Genomic DNA, 17,267 nt, shown 5'->3' with positions numbered 1-17,267 from the left:
TTCAAAATTTGGTTGGAAATTATGTATAAATTTGTTAATAATAAGTCAATATTATAAGAATTAATTGAATAAATTAATCATTCAATACAAATTATTTCTTTAATTAAAATAAAAACAATTTTTATAATTATAAAATTTAGTCTTAAAAAAATTAATATATATATAAATTAAAATTAATAACTTTTTGTTTAAAATTCGTATTTTTGCGTTGAAAAGTATATTGAAATATTTTGCATGAAAATTCAACTCTTTTTTTAAAAAGTTTTGCAGAAAATTCTACTGTTTTATGATAATTCTACTGTTTGGTTACAAATGAACTTTTTTGATGAAAATTTATGTTTTCGGCTTGAAAATTCAATTTTTTTTGTGTAGAAAATTGATACTTTTGGTGTGATAATTTATTTAGTTTTCAGACAAGTCGCCTTTTTATGTCGTAAATTCAACAGTTTTATAGGAGCTTAAACTCATATTTTGGGGATGGAAATTCAACTGTTTTGTAGAAAATTGACTTTTTGTTATGAAAATTTAACACTTTTATTGAAAATCCTTCTTTTCGGTTTAAATCTTTCTAGGTTGAGAGCGAACTTTTAATTTGAAATTCATTTTTTCGTATCTAACAGTCAAATTTTTTCTCAAAAGTTCGACATTTTAGCTTGAAAATTGAACACTTCTGTTTAAAATTTATCGCATTTTGTATAAAATTCAACTATTTTGTTGAAAATGCAATATATTTTGACTTAAAATCTTAGGAATATGCTACATATTTTGGAGTTGAAAAAATTGTTTATATTTTAAGCCAAAAAGACAAATTTTCTACAAAATAGTTTGAATTTTCAACTTCGAAATATGATTTTACAATTAAAAAGTTATTTTTCGAAAAAATATTTCAAGTTTCTACAAAACTGTTAAATTTTCGACCCAAAAAGAGGACTTTTCTACCAAAAAAGTCTAATTTTCAACCTGAAAATATCAATTTTGAACAAAAAAGTTATTTTTTAACCAATCAGAAAAACTGTTCAAATTTAAAGCATTTAAAGCACAAGAATTAAAAACCTAATTTTCCAAAAAATAGTTGAAGTTTCTATAAAATTATTAATTTTTTATATGAAAAAGACAAATTTTCTACAAAAAAGTTGAATTTTAAACTTGAAAATATTAATTTTCAACAAAAGAGTATATAAATAAATAATAATAAATTAAAAATAATACCTTTTGTTTCAAATTCGTAGTCTTACGTTGAAAAGTGTATTGAAATATTTTGCATGACTTTTTTTTTCAAAATTTGTATTTTTGATTTGAAAATTCATCTGTTTTAGTAGAGTTTTCATTATTCTTGGACAAAAATGCAAGGTGGAAGGGGGCCCTCCACTCATGTACGAAATTTGTGCAAATTTTCTAAAAATTTCTCCTGAAGATTATCTTTTTAGTTGTGAATTTTATTATTTAGTTGAAAATGTAACTATTTTATTAAAAAGACATCCTTTTTGGTTGCAAATTCAACTGTTTTGTAGAATATTTATATTTTTTTTGTATGGAAAATGGACAATTTTCTGGAAACTTTAATTATTTTCAATTTAACTTTTTAATTGAAAAATTATATTTTGGAGTTTAAAAATCAACTGTTTTGTGGAAAATTGGTCTCTTTGGCTTGAAATTTGAACATTATTGTAGAAAATTCAACTGTTCGGCTTACAAGTCTACTATTTGGTTATAACTGAATTTTTTAATTGAAAATTCAACTATTTTGTAGAATAATCGTCTTTTTGGCTCGCAGATTCTACAATTTTAGAGAAATTAAAACTATATTATCGAAAATAAAATTTTATATTGAAAATTTATATTTTCGGCTTAAACATTGAACTTTTTTGTAGAAAATTCCTGTTTTCAGTTTGAAATTTAAACAGTTTTCCATAAAATTCAACATTTTTTATGATAATTCTGCTGTTTGGCTAAAAATGAACTTTTTTGTTAAAAATTGATATTTTTGGTTTTGAAAATTCATTTGTTTGGTAGAAAAGTCGTTTTTTTGGGTCGCAACAGAAATTCAAACTAATTTTTTAGAAATGAACTTTTTAGTTTACAATTCAACTGTTTTGTAGAAAATTCTTGTTTTTTGCCCGAAATTCAAACAGTTTTGTAGAAAATTGAACTATTTGGTAAAAAATTACCTTTTGTATTGAAAATTGATATTTTTGGGATTGAAAATTTAACTGTTTTGTAGCAAAATCGTTTTTTTGTCTGGTAGAAAAATCTTTTTTTTTCGGTTTAAATTTAGTGTATTTTTGGTTGAGAATTTATATTTTTGGTTAAAAATTTAAACATTCTCTTGAAAATTCAACAATTTAATTAAAAGGTCATCCTTCTTGGTTGATGATTTGTTTCCTTTGGATTGAAAATTCATCTTTTTTGGTTAAAAATGCAATTTTTTGGTTGAAAATTAATCTGTTTTAGATGAAGATTCAACTATTTTGTTGAAAATTTATATTTTTTAGATGAAGATTTGTATATAACACGTTTTTAAGTAATATTTTTTCAATGAAAATTAAATTGCTTTGTTGGAAATTCCTCTTTTTGGCTTAAAATTTGAAAAGTTTCATAGATAATGGAACTTTTTGGTTGACAATCTATACTGTTCGGAAGAAAATGAACCTTTTAAAGAAAAATTAATATTTTGGAGTTGAAAATTCAATTGTTTTGTAGAAAAGTCGTCTTTTCAACTTTCAAATTTAACATATTTATAGAAAAATTTAGCTATTTTGTCGAATATTAACTTTTTAGTTAAAAAATCATATTTTGAAGTTTAAAATTTAACTGATTTGTATGAAAGTTGTCTTTTTGGCTTGAAATTTAAACAGCATTGTAAAAAATTCAACTGTTTGGTTAACAGCTCTACTATTTGGATAAAAATAAAATTTTTAATTGAAAATTCAACTATTTTGTAGAAAAGTTGTCTTTTTGGGACTCGCACATTCAAAAATTTAAAAAAATTTAAACTATATTGTCTAAATTGAACTTTTTCGTTCAAAAAACATATTTTCAAGTTGAAAATTTAACTGTTTTGTTAAAAATTCGGCTTTTGTTGCTGACAAGTCAACTGACATCTTTTTTGGGTGAAAAATATTTTTTCTAAAAATTTGCCTTTCAGATTTAAAAGTTTATCTTTTTTTAAAAATAAAAATGCAACTATTTTGTTGAAAATTCAATTATTTCCAAGAAAAATTAATTTTTTAAAATTCCTATTTTTGTTTTGAAAAGTCATATGACATCTTTTTGCATGAAATTTACACTCTTTTTTCTATTTGTCTTTTGAATTTAAAAATTCATCTGTTTTAGTAGAATTTGTATTATTATTGGATAAAAATGCAACTGTTCGGTTGAAAATTTAACTCTTTTTGAAAGTATGTCTTTTTGATTTTAAAATTCACCTGCTTTAGCAGAAATTACATCTTTTTTGGATAAAAATACAAATGTTTTGGTTGAAAATTCTGCTTTTGGTTGAAAATTTAACTATTTCATTGAAAATTTACTTTTTGTGTAAATTTAATATTTTGGTGTTGAAAATAGAACTGATGTCTTTTCTGGGTGAAAATTCAATTATTTTTGTTTCAAAATTGTTTTTTTTTTAAATTTAAAGTTAATCTGTTTTAAGATAAATTTAATCTTTTCTGAATAAAGACGCAACCATTTGGTTGAAAATTAAACTATTTTTTAAAAAGACATACTTTTTGGTTGAAAATTCTACTGTTTTGTTGAAAAAATTGGTCAACTGGAATCTTTTTTGGTTGAAGATTTATATTTTTTTATTTTTCATAAAAATTCATCAGTTTTAAGAGAAATTTGCTCTTTTTTCTTGATAAAAATGCGATTTATGAAAAAAAATTTGTTCACGAATTCAAATTTTTGCTTCGTTTTTCAAAAAAACCCCAATTTTTTTCTTTAAATTTATATGACTTTTGATCAGTTTTGACCTAATTGAGATATTAGAGACTTATTTCCATATTCCGGTACAGTTTATCGCCTTCTTTCGAAATTTTTAGGACAGTTTCTTCAATTTTTAAATAATTTCCAAAATTTCATTCATTTTCAAATATATTTAAAAGTTTTGAAAAAATTCAAAAATAATTTTAAATTTGAAAGATTTCAAAACGTTTCAAACGAATGAACTTTTAACTAACATGATGAATCCTAAAAAGAAATAAATATATTTTTAGTAAAAAAGTTCTTATTTTTTTCTTAAAAATTCCTTTTTTAAAATGGAAATTTAGCTATTCCATTTTTGGTTAATAATTGAACTTTTTAGTTTAAAAACTCAACTATTCGATTTAAAATTGATGTAATTTGTTGAAAATTCGTCTTTTTTATAAAAATCTAAAACTGCTTCGGTGAAAATCAAGTATTTGGTGAGAAATGTATATGGATGATTTCGCGGCAGATTTCCCCCTAAATTTTTTTTCGCGTGAAATATTTTTTTTTCGTTCTTTGTGGAAAAATATATAATACGTATTTTTTTTTATTTCAAAAGTATACACAAAATTTCTAAAAAATACATTTTTGAAAATTACTGCGTTAAAAAAAGTTATCGTCTTAACTTTTTTATAACTGAAGAAGTATTTATCAAAAAAATTCCAAACATTTGATATAATGTGCGGTTGATCTCGAACTTTGAAATGCAGTATACTGAAAAATAGCTCCATTGAATTTTCATAAATAAATTAGGCATTTTTATAAAAAACAGATATTTCTAAAGAAGGACCTAATTTTTTCACTTTTTTCCCTAAGACATTCCAAAATATACTATGAAAATTTCAAAATGGAGAAATGAATAGTTTTTGAATAATGAATTTTTAACTAAGGAACTTTTTGCAATATATTCTGGAATATGTTAGGAATTTTAATCCACAAAAAGAAGTGGAAAAAATTAGGTCCTTTTTTAGCAATTTTTATTTGTTTAAAAAAATGCTTATTTATTTATGAAAATTCAATGGAGAAATTTTTCACTGCTATACTTTATTTCGGTTTGATATTTTTTTAATAAATACTTTTTCAGTTATTAAAAAGTTAAAACGATCACTTTTCTTAACGTCATAATTTTCAAAAATGTATTTCTCGGAAATTTTGCAAATCATATTGAAATAAAAAAATGGATATTTAACATTTTTCAACAAAGAACAAAGAAAAAAAATATTTCACACAAAAAAAACTGCAGCTAAAATATCTTGAAAAATCTTTTTTGAAAATTGGTCTTTTTTATGTATAAAAAAATTGTACCTGATATAAAAATTTTTTAAAAAATTCTCAGTAATAGAAGAAAATTGTTAAGCCCTTAAAATTTAAAATTGTCGAGCCCTGATCCGCTCGCTCATTGTGGCGAAAGTGCTCGAAGGTCTATCTGCAGGTCATCAATCTTTTCTTTGTCTGTTGATGTCTTATTTTGATCGTTGGGAGTCGCGAAAATCTAATTTAAGGTGGGCTTTAACTTAAAAGGTTAAGACATAGCGTTTGTTGCATAGCATTTGGTGCTCAGCGGACGTGACTCGTGATTTATAAATAGGAAAAAACACTCTGTTTATTTCGCTAAATGATTCATCGATCAGGAATCTAGTAAGGGATCCCGAAAAAAATTGGATCGGGTCGATATCGTCTTGGAATCGATACAAGAGTTTGCTTGCCAATTTGACTTGTTCCGTTTAGTGGAAAGAATGCGGAATTGATTATTATTGAATGACTTACTTTGGAACGAGGGGGGAATAACTGCGATCATGCAAATGAAAATTAACGTATCTGTAATTTGGGTCGAAATAGAGATAAAGTCGGTATGTTTTTAATACTTCTCTATAATCACATGTGTATGCAAATAATTAGAATTCACAATTAAAGGTAGTTCAATAGAAAAAAGAAATTATTAATTTACCGTATCTACACGGATATCATCACGAATGCAAATGTAAAAAAGGGTAACTGCCAATCCTGGTTTACCCAGAAAATACAACTGTTTTTGTTAAAAATTTGTCTTCTTGGGTTGAAAATTCAAATTTTTTGGTAGAAAATTCTTTTTTTCGGTTGAAAATTATTATTATTTTTTTAAATGTAAATTTAATTATTATATGATTGGAGAAAAAATACCTTTCCTAGTGGAAAATTGATGTATTTTGTTGAAATTTCTTGTTTTTTAAATATTTTTTATGAAATATAAGATTACTGCTTGAAAATTCATGTTTTTGGTTGAAAACTATTATAATTTGGTGAAAAATTTTACTATTTTGACAAAAAATCGTTTTCTTTGTTAAAAATTAATTTCTTGAACAGAAAATTTAATTATTCCATTTTTAATTGTAAGTTAATCTTTTTTTAGTTGAAAATTCAACTATTTGGTTAAAAATTCATGTGTTTTGTGAAAAATTCTTTTTTTTTTTGGTAGAGCATTATTATCCTTGCTTAACATATCATATTTTATGTGAAAATTCGTTTTTTTTGTGAAAATTAATTTTTAAACTAAACATGTGATAGTTATTGCAAACTCCTGTAAAAAAATAATCCAAAGACCAAATTTGGATCAAAACGAACAAGCAAAAACAAAAAAAAATACTATTGTAATCTGAAAAATTTAAAAAAAATTAATTTTCGGACAAAAATAAAAAAGAGGAAAGAAAAATTCCCCTCTCCTTTTTCTTTTCTCTTTTTTTCAGATTACAATATGATTTTTTGTTTACTTTTGTTTGTTCACTGTCGTCCAAATTTGATCGTTGGATTCTTGTTTTTTTTACAGGAGTTTGCATAAATTTTATTATTAGACGTTAAATAGGATTTTTAATTCGGATTTTAATCTAATTTAAATTTCTTAAATTTTTACATGTAATTATTCTATTTGTAGTTGCATATTTATGTTTTTAGTTGAAAATTGAACTGTTTAGTTGAAAATTCAAGCGTTTTGTTAAAAGTTCGTTTATTTGGGTAAAAAATGGATTTTTTTTATCGAAGATGTAAATATTACTATTTAATTTTTTATTTATGTTTTTTATTTGAAAATTCCACTATTTGGTTGAAAATTTGTTTTTTTGTAGACAAATTAATTTTTTATGGAAATTATAACCATTCCATTGCTGATAAAAATTGTATCCTTTTTAGTTGAAAATGTAACTACTTGGTTCAAAATTCGTGTTTTTTTCTTGATTGAAAATTTGTCTTTTTTTAGTTAAAAAGTAAACTTTGTTGGTAGAAAATTCAACGATTTGGATGAAAATTAACTTTTTTGTTTAAAAATTTGTATTTTTTGGTTTAGATTTTAACTCTTTAGTTGACATTTGAACTATTTTGCTTAAAATTGTTCTATTCTGTTGAAAATTAAACAACTTTGTGAAAAATATCCTTTTTGATTTGAAAATTCAATTTAAGTTGAAAATTCGTAATTTTTGGTCGACTCCCAACGGTTTTGATCTAAAATAAAAATCCGTTTTAGTTGAGATATAGTATATTTATTATTTTTTGTTGAAAGTGTATGTATTTTTACCAAAAAAATGATTACTTTATCGAAAATTTAACGATTTTCTGGAAGTGATACTTTTGGTTGAAGATTCTTTAGTTTAGTGGAAAACTCATCTCTTTTCGATTAAAAATTAATTTCTAACTAAAAATATATTTATTCCCTTTTAAAATTCATCATGTTAGTTGAAAGTTCATTTGTTTTCCAATGTTTTGAAATCTTTCAAATTTTAAATTATTTTTTAATTTGTTCAAAACTTCTAAATATATTTTTAAATGATTACCATTTTCCCTAAATTTTGGAAATTCTTTCAAAATTACAAACATTTCCTAAAATCTGGCAGATTTTTTGTGATATATTCAGACATCATTTGAAATGTTATTTTTCAAATTAAAATATTATTTGAAATTTTTCCAGGAATCTTAAAATATCTTTGTATTCTCTCGAAACTTTTCTAAATTCTGTAAAAAGCTTTTTTTAATTTTCAAAAATCTTCATTTTGTTTAAATTTTTCTTAATATATTCGAGATTGAAATTATTTTCGAATCTTTTAAAAACTTCTAAATCGACTAAAATAACTTTGAGAATAATTCTTAATTGTTCTCAAATTTGTTTATATCCTGTAAAATAAAATTTCTTAATATCTTCCAATTTCTTTTTGAACATTAATTAAGATTTTCTAAGTTTGTTTTTATGATTTAATGTTCTTTGTCCCTTTGAAAGCAGTAAAAAACCTATAAATTTCATTTTAAGAGGTAAATGTTAAGAACGTAATTATTTTCCAATATGTTATTGATATAATATACTGCAAAATATTTTTAGTCAGCATTCAGGAGTTTGCGAATCCACTTTAGGTACGACAAATTGATTTTATTGTTAAAAATAGTAATTACACAAATAAGGAAGTTAAAGTCGACACTTTTGCTAGCAATTCATGCGAGATCTTGTGCCTTCGACTTTTTGAGAAAATGATTTAAAAACTTATTTTAAAAAATTCTTTTTTCATTTTTTGGGTTTCATAGAATATTTGCAAGATTCGAGATGATATTCGAGGCTAGATTCGAGACGAGACGAGATTCGAGAAGCGATCCGAGGCGAGGCGAGATTCGAGACAAGACTTTCACTAATTGTTGAATTTTTTATTTGAATTTAAAGTCTCGAATTCGAAAGTGTAAATATGAAATTAAAAAAAAAAGTTTCAGAATTTGAATCAGAACTTTTTCGCGATTCTTTTTTACCGCGACGATCAATAGAAATTTAGAATTGGTCATAGACCTGTTTGGCCTTTCGTGACCCTTTAATAGCATCTGCCAAAGAATTGTTTCGTGTTGGCGTTGGTCAGGGCCGCAATTAAATTGGGAACAAGACGCCGCGTTCTAAAACGTCTTTCAGTCTGTTAGAATCTTCCCAATTATTTTTTAAACAATCGCTTTATTCAAGCATCTAGAACTAAGTATTTAACAAATGAAAATGAAGAAATTCAGGTTCTAGTTTTAATGGTTGGAAAAGAAGGAAATTTGAATTCAAAATTCGAAATTTGAAATGATCCAAATTATCCGAATAGACCCCATGATGAATCTTCAATCAAAAAAATGAATTTTCAACAAGGAATTCTCAACAAAAAATTTAATAATTGATATTTCAACCAAAAAAATATTTCCATTATCACAAACAGTTGAATTATACTAAAAGTGACGAATTTTCTACAAAACTAATTGAATTTTCAAGCCGAAAATATTAATTTTTAACAATAAAACTTCATTCTCAATCAAATATTTGAATTTTCCAAACCATATTGAGAATATTTCAAACTGAAAAGATGAATTTTGTATCAAAGATTTTCATTTTCAACTCGAAAATATGAATTTTTTGCAAAAAATGTAATTTGAAAAAAATGAAATATCAACAAAGTAGTTAATTTTTCAACTAAAGAGATGAGTCTTTTACCAAAAACTATTTTTCAGTCAAGAAGGAGAACATGTTGTTTGTAAAACACATTGCAGTTTGTTGAATTTTTTATTCAAAAGAGGAATTGTTTATAAAAAAAATTCAAGTTTTAAATCGAAAATGTGCATTTCCAACAAAAAAAATAAATTTTCAAACAAAGAAATTAATTTTAAACCAAAAAAATTTCAGTCAAGAAATAAAAAAAAATTAATATTTTAGTTGCATTAATATTTTAGTTGAATTTTTTGCTAATATCGTTGATTTTGCAATCCAAAGAGACAAATTTCAAATAAAATTTTAAAACTTTGAGGTTCTAATTGTTCAAATTTTTATGTTTAAAAATCCAAATTGGTTACTAGTTTAAATTTTAAAATATGAACGATTTTCGAGTGTACATATTTTCAATATTCTTTGTCTTTCCAAATTTGAAGAACCCAGTGGAAAAAAATGTTCGAAAAAATAATATTGTCAAAAATTAAACGCTCTTATTCAATTCCAAATTCTATTTAAATATTGTTTCAAGCTAAAATATTTCATTTTAAACCCATTTCATTTGAAATTTTTTAATTAAAGAAAATATTTTTTTAAATATTTAGCAATATTTTACTTTTCATGTAAAATGATAAATTCTAAATCAAATATTATAAATTTAACAATTTCAAACTGAATTCTATTTAACAATTTTTTAATATGTGTGTAAAATGATTGAATTTTGATGCATAAATATTAACTAAAAAATTATTATCAATTTGGAAAAAATTTGACTAGGATTAAGAGAGATTATTAACAATTTTTTAGAAGATTCAAATTTAATTTAAAACTGGACAAGATGTCGGAAAATGAAAAACTTTATTTAGATTTTTGAAGATTTTGAAATAAAGTTTTGAAGCTTTTTAAGGATCTTTAAAGGTTTTAAGAAAGTAAAAAAAATCTAAATTTTTGCTAAGAAAATTGAAAATGATGTTTTATTTTGCAAAATTAATTTGAAGAGTATATTTAAAAAGATTAAAAAATCTTTTTTAAATAATAAATGGGAATTGCACAATTATTAATTTGGAAAATAATCAAGTAAGTTTAAAGTATATTTAGAAGTTTTGAAAAGATTCCAAAATAATTCAGGTCGAGAAAAGATTTTTCAAATCATTAAAATCACAATTTAGACTTTTGAAGACGACAAACACAACATTTATAAGCTTTTTAAGCATTTTAAAAGGTTTTAAATAATTAATAAATTTTTATTAAAATTCCTAGAAAAAATAACATTTTTTTTTTTTTGAAAAATTAATTTAAAAAGAATATTTAATAAGATTTCCAAAAAAGAATATGTATTTGATTATTAGGTTACTAGAAAATTTTTAAGTAATTTTTTCTAAACAAATTATTAAGGGAATATTTAAAAAGGTTTCAAAAAAAAATTTTAATCTATAAATTAATTTTTCTAGTTTAAAATTGGTTAAAATGATATAATTTTGAAAATTTATAAATTTTATTTTATTAATTGTTCATACCCCAGTATTGAAAATGATATCGTGGATTTATGTGTTTTTTAAAAATGTTTTTACTATACAACGTATAAAAGTTAAAGTATAAAATTCTTCAGTTTAACGAATTTTAATTATGAAACTTTCAATTGAAATTTTTAAAAGGCTTTTACGTTATAAGCGAAAATTATTGGGTTAAAATTCAAAAAATTTCCACTGTGAGTTTTTTAATTTGCGGTTCAGCAGTTATAACTTCGAATGAACAAATTTTTATCTTCAAGAGTGCGAATATTTCAATTTCAATAAATGTGATCAACATACTTTCTCAATTGTTTAATTTTTATTTGCCGTCGAAAAGCTGTTCTTTTTCGATCTACGATCACAAATATTGAGACCATTGCAATAAAGATGTTTTTAAAAAATTAATATTAAATAATATTGTTATGACACATGCATGATTTGAGCACTTTTCGGCTCCTATGAAGCGGGACTAAAACTCTACTATTTACTCCCTAGGGAGTGAAAAGTACTTTTTGCTCTCTCTTTTTGCCCACTCACCGTAAAAACTGTAAGGAAATATTGTGTACAGATAATAGAATTTTGCTGCAATTTATGGAAAGTTAACATGTAAAATTGATCAAATTACCGCAAATTTCCCGGTAATTTCTGAAAAATTCCGGAAATTTTTTAAGCATTTTTAAATTGAATTTTGGTTATATTATTTCAAGTTACCATAAATTACCTTTAATATTACCATTAATTACCAAAAATTTCATAAATGTCTAGAAATTTATAAAAATATTTAAATTTGAGTATCGGTTAACTTAGGATATTTCATCATATTTACCTGTTAAATTATCATAAAGGACAGAAATTTCCAAAAGTTTCCGGAAATTTATAGATATTTTTTAATTGGATTTTTGGGCAATTTATGGTAAGTGACTGTACACTTCCTGTAACATTACCATAAATTACAAAAAATTTCCGGCAATTTATAAAATGTTTAACATTGAATTTTTGGTAATTTACGGTTATTTACCTGTAAAATTACTATAAATGAACGAAAATTTTGGGAAATTTATAGATATTTTTTAATGGAATTTTGGGAAATTTATGGTAAGTATCATAAATTACCTATAATATTTCCATAAATTACCAAAAATGTCTGGGAAATGAAATAAATTTTTCATATCGCATTTTGGGTAATTTATGGTAATTTACCATATTTACCTGTAAAATTACCATAAATAAACGAAAATTTTTCGAAATTTATAGACATTTTGGAATGGAATTTTATTCAATTTATGGTAAGTTATCATAAATCACCTGTAATATTACCATAACTTACAGAAAATTTCCGGCAATTTATAAAATGTTTAAAATTGAAATTTTTGTAATTTACGGTTATTTACCTGTAATATTGCCATAAATGACGAATATGTCCGGAAATGTATGGACATTTTTAAATTGAATTTTTGGCAATTTATGGTAAGTTATCATAAATTACCCTTAAAATTACCGTGAATCATGCTTCCTTTATTCAAAATCTAATATGGGGTGAAATCATGACCGTATTTCAAGAAATATCTGAAATCACCCATTTGGTCGAAAAAAACAGCATTTTAGATGCAAAATCTGTAAATTCCTCTAGAATCTTGTAGTTGTAAGTTGTAAATTCTCGAAGAAAATTAAAACTACAATAAAATACAAAAATGTACCCAAAAAATTACAAAAATCTTCTTGATAATAGAAGAAAGTTATACTTTCCTGTTATTTTTATTGTACTTTATTGTATTTATTTGTAGATTCCTGTGAAAAAAGTGTCAATTTTCTGTCCTTTTTTATAAAAAATTTTCCACCAGGAAAATTGAATTCCAGGGAAAATGAAAAATTGGTCTTGGAAAATTCAGGAAATTTCGACATTGGGATTTTGTAGCAAGACCGATTATGACTGCCAATTGTTAATAAATTATTGATGACATTACATTGTGAACTATTAATAAGGAATCACTGACCTTTGTAGGAGGTCGGTTGCTAACCCTATTCGTAGTCGTACGCTCGATGAATTAGTTATTCAGGGATAAGTCGTTAACGAGATAAGTTCATGGTGTAAATGTATATGTGGTCAAAAATAGACTTGGTTGAATTTTGTATCTAATTTGCATCTGAAATTGTCATATTATTCTAACTACTATTATTTGAGACTCTTTTCACATTAAGAAAATTAATCTCGAATCATAATCAACTACTTGAGCCACTAAATCGTAAATTATCCTTAGGGACCGTACTTAAATTACGTAACCGACTATAGACCCTCTCCAAGACCCCCTCTCCCCGTGTAACAAACTGTAACAAAATATTTAACCCTCCGCCCTTCTCTTACTGTACTTAATTTTTAGTTTTCAGAAACGTTTTGCTGGTGTCAGAGAACTTCATTTTTAAAATCCCTGAATTTTCCTTTGCTAATTTTTCATTTTTCTTAATTATTATTATACAAATACCAGCACTTTCATCTTGTAATATTTTTAACATACAATATTTATAAACATTTTATAAACATTTAGATAGAAGGTGGCTTTTTAACAAAAAGGCTTGAATTTTCAAAAAAAAAAAAATAATATAACATAAAATAAAAACAAATAAAGATTTTTCACTCAAGAAATAAATAAAAGTTTATTGAAATTGTTGAACCTTCAAGCCAAAAGACGATTTTCTCTATAAAAATGTAGTTTTCAAACCAAATAAATAATCATTTTTTTACCAAAAAAGAGAATTTTATACTGAAAGAGATTAACCTTAAACCAATTTTTAAAGTTGTATTTTTAGTTAAAAAATGAAGGAAAACCCAAAAAAGGCTTTTCCTCTGAACAGTTAAATTTTCAACCAAAGACATAAGCTTTCAATAAAAAAATTAATTTTTAACAATGTAGTTTAACTTTTACATAAGATAAAATTTCAAAAAAATAGTTCATTTTTCTATTAAAAAAGATTTTAGTTGACATTACACAATCAAAATATGAATTTTTAAACAAAAAATAAGTTTTTATAAAAAAAATTGAATTCTCAATAAAAAAAGACGAACTTTTAACCAAAAAGGATGACTGTTAAACAAAATTGTAGATTTCTCTAACAAATAGTAGTTGCATTTTTATACAAAAAGGATTACATTTGTCTTAAAACAGATGAATTTTTATTTTTTTTTTAAATTGAATCTTTATCAAAAAAAGATTCCAGTTGACTTTTCAAGATCAAAATTTGATTTTTTTAACCAAAAATAAGTCTCTTAAAAAAAATTACTTTTTCAATAAAAAATTAGAATTTTTAAACCAAAAAGGATGATTTTTTTAAACAAAATTGTTGAATTCTCTACCAAACAGTTGCCCTTTTATCTAAAAAGATGAAATTTCTTTAAAAAAAGATGCATTAAAAAAAAAGTTGAATCTTCATCCAAAAAAGATTCCAGTTGACTTTTCAAGATCCAAAATTTCACTTTTTAACAAAAAATTGAATTTTCAATAAAAAAAGACTAATTTTTTCAAAAAAAAAGGATGAATTTTTAACAAAATAGTTGTATTATCTACCAAACAGTTGTATTTTTATCCTAAAAGATGAAGTTTCCTTTAAAACAGTAGCATCTCTATAAAAAAATTAAATAATTGAATCTTCATCCAAGAAAGATTCCAGTTGACTTTTCACGAGCAGAATATGAATTTTTTAACAAAAAATAATTCTACAAAGAAATTGAATTTTCAATAAAAAAGAGGACTATTTTCACCCAAAAAGGATGAATTTTTCACATAATAGTTGAATTCTCTACCAAATAGTAGAATTTTTATCCAAAAAATGAAATTTATTTTAAAACAGATTCATTTTTATAAAAAACAAAAATAAATAAGTAGTTGAATTCCAAAAAAGATTTCAGTTGACTTTTCAAGATCAAAATGTGAATTTTTAACAAAAAATAAATCTAAAAAGAAATTGAATTCTCAATAAAAAGACGACTTTTTCACCCAAAAATACAATGTTTATAATAATTTTCTCCTTTATTTATTGTTAATGTGCATAAATGCAAAGTCGCAATAAATAAACCGAAACTTTCCTTATTTACATTTACTTTCCCTACTTTGTCTTCCTTAATTTCTTGTAATTTCCTTTGCTTTCATCCCCCAATTCTATACACTTCTCCTACATCATTTCCCATCACTTTCCATACTTTTCCTTTCCTCGTTTCCCCTCACGTCTCTAATATTCTTTTACTTCCCATCTCGCAACTTCATCCTTCGCCCTTCTTCTACCACTTTTTCCTTCTTCCCCTCCTTGATCCTCAAAAATTCCCTCTCATCGTTTCCTCAGCTAACACTGTCCTTTCCATCCTTCACATACTTCTTCCATCCTCACTTCCCTTCCCCTACTAACCCCCACAAGCCTATTAGCTCTCTTTTTCTTCCTTCACTACCCTCACTCAGTATCCTCTCAAACTACTGATCATTTGAACTTCTTTCCTTACTAATTTCCCTAACTTACTCTATCGTTCCACCTCTTATTTCCCATCACTTTCCCCACGCCCCTGTAATTTTTGCTTACTTTTCCTCATTTCCCCGCATTTCCCTTTAGTTACCCTACTTTACCAACCCTAATTTTCTGTACTCCCCTTCATCCCATTTTCCATCACTTCCTTCCCCCCCCCCCTGATTTACCTTCACTTCTCTACTCCCGATCCTTACCTCCCTCATTTCCCCTTACTTACCCATACTTTCGAACCGAATGAAAAGGAATTAAACCCACAAAACAAAAAGAAATAATAATTGCGCGTAGCGCTGTTGTTTGTTCTCTAGTTTCATATAAATATGTATTTGTTTTAATTTCAAAACAAACGGGCAATAGTGTCCCATAATGCCATAAAGATCCTGCAAAGAATTTTTTTTTAGAACCTTGTATTTTTAAGGCGTTGCACCTGATATGAATATTCGGAATCTACCTCCAAAGTCACTCTTTTAATCGCAATCGTATCAACCCAGTATATAATGTATGTACAACATTTTATATTTCCATGAAATTTCTCGTTTCTTCTAGTTCTTCATTTCCCTATTTTTCCACCTCTTCCTTATTTCCCCTTATGCCCCCTTCTTGTGGGTCCCTTATTTACCCCACTTCCCCGAATATTACTCTCGTTATTGCTTCTCTCTCCCCTTATTTCTCCTCTCTTTCCCCCTAACTTCCCCCTTAATTCCCTCCCATAATTTACCCTCACGTCTCCTAATTTCTCCACATTTCTTATTATAACCCATTATTTCCCTCTAATAATTTCCCCTTACTTTTGATAATTCCTCTAACCTCATTAACATTCACTTTCTCTACTTCACCTTCGAGAATTTCCCATCCTTACCTCGAATTCCCTTCCCCTATTTCCATTCACGTATACATCATTTCCCATCACTTTCCCTTTCATCGTTTCTCCTCACTTCTTAACAATTCCCCTACATCCCGTTTCTTAACTTTACTCTTCGCCCCTCTTCCTCAAATTTTTCCTCTACTTCCCCCTTTCCTCACTTCCTCAGCTAAAACTCCCCTTCTCATACTTTCCTTCCCCAGCCATCATCTTCCCTCTCCTACTCACTCCCACTACCCTACCAGCTCTCTCTTCTCTTCCCACATTACCATCAGTTACTATGCTCTCATACTTTCAATCATTTATTCTACGTTCCCTGACTAATTTCCCCTTACTTCATCTTCTTACCCTCCCCTGATTTCCCCTCGATTCCTCTACCTTTCTCTCCTCTTATTTCCCTACACTGCCTCTATTTCTCCGTCCCTAATTTTCCCTTACTTTTTCTACTTTTTCTATTTCGCCACGCCTAATTTCCTATCATTTCCCCTACACCCCTATAATTTCCCCCACTTCCCCTACTGTCCTTCCTCAGCTTTCCTTATTTCCCTTCACTTATCCTACTTCCCTCCCCTCATTTCCCTTTAGCAATTTTAATTCTCCTTCTCTCATTTTCCCGCTTTCTTCTCCAGTTAGCCTACTTTCCCACTCCTCATTTCCCGTTCTTCCTCTCCTCTCATTTTATATCACTTCCTCTACTTCCCCTCCCCTGATTTGCCCACACTTCCCATAATCCCGCTCCTCTCCCCATTTCCCCTTAATATCCCAGTATGTTTGACAGTAACGCGTTACCGACTGTTACATTAAAAAATGTTTGAAGACGGTTAGCTGTAGATTAAATGTTACAATGTCAAGAAAAATGATCAGATGATGCATCTTTTGAGCGACTTTTCAGTAGAGTGGTCCACTTTTTAAAAACTTTTATAAAAACCGACCCGAAATTTGTTCGAATCCACATAATAGTAAATCCATT

This window comes from Belonocnema kinseyi, chromosome 5 (assembly GCF_010883055.1).
Source record: "Belonocnema kinseyi isolate 2016_QV_RU_SX_M_011 chromosome 5, B_treatae_v1, whole genome shotgun sequence".
In the NCBI taxonomy this organism is placed as follows: domain Eukaryota; kingdom Metazoa; phylum Arthropoda; class Insecta; order Hymenoptera; family Cynipidae; genus Belonocnema; species Belonocnema kinseyi.
The sequence above is the reverse complement of the archived record's forward strand: the minus strand, read 5'-3'. Positions refer to the sequence as shown.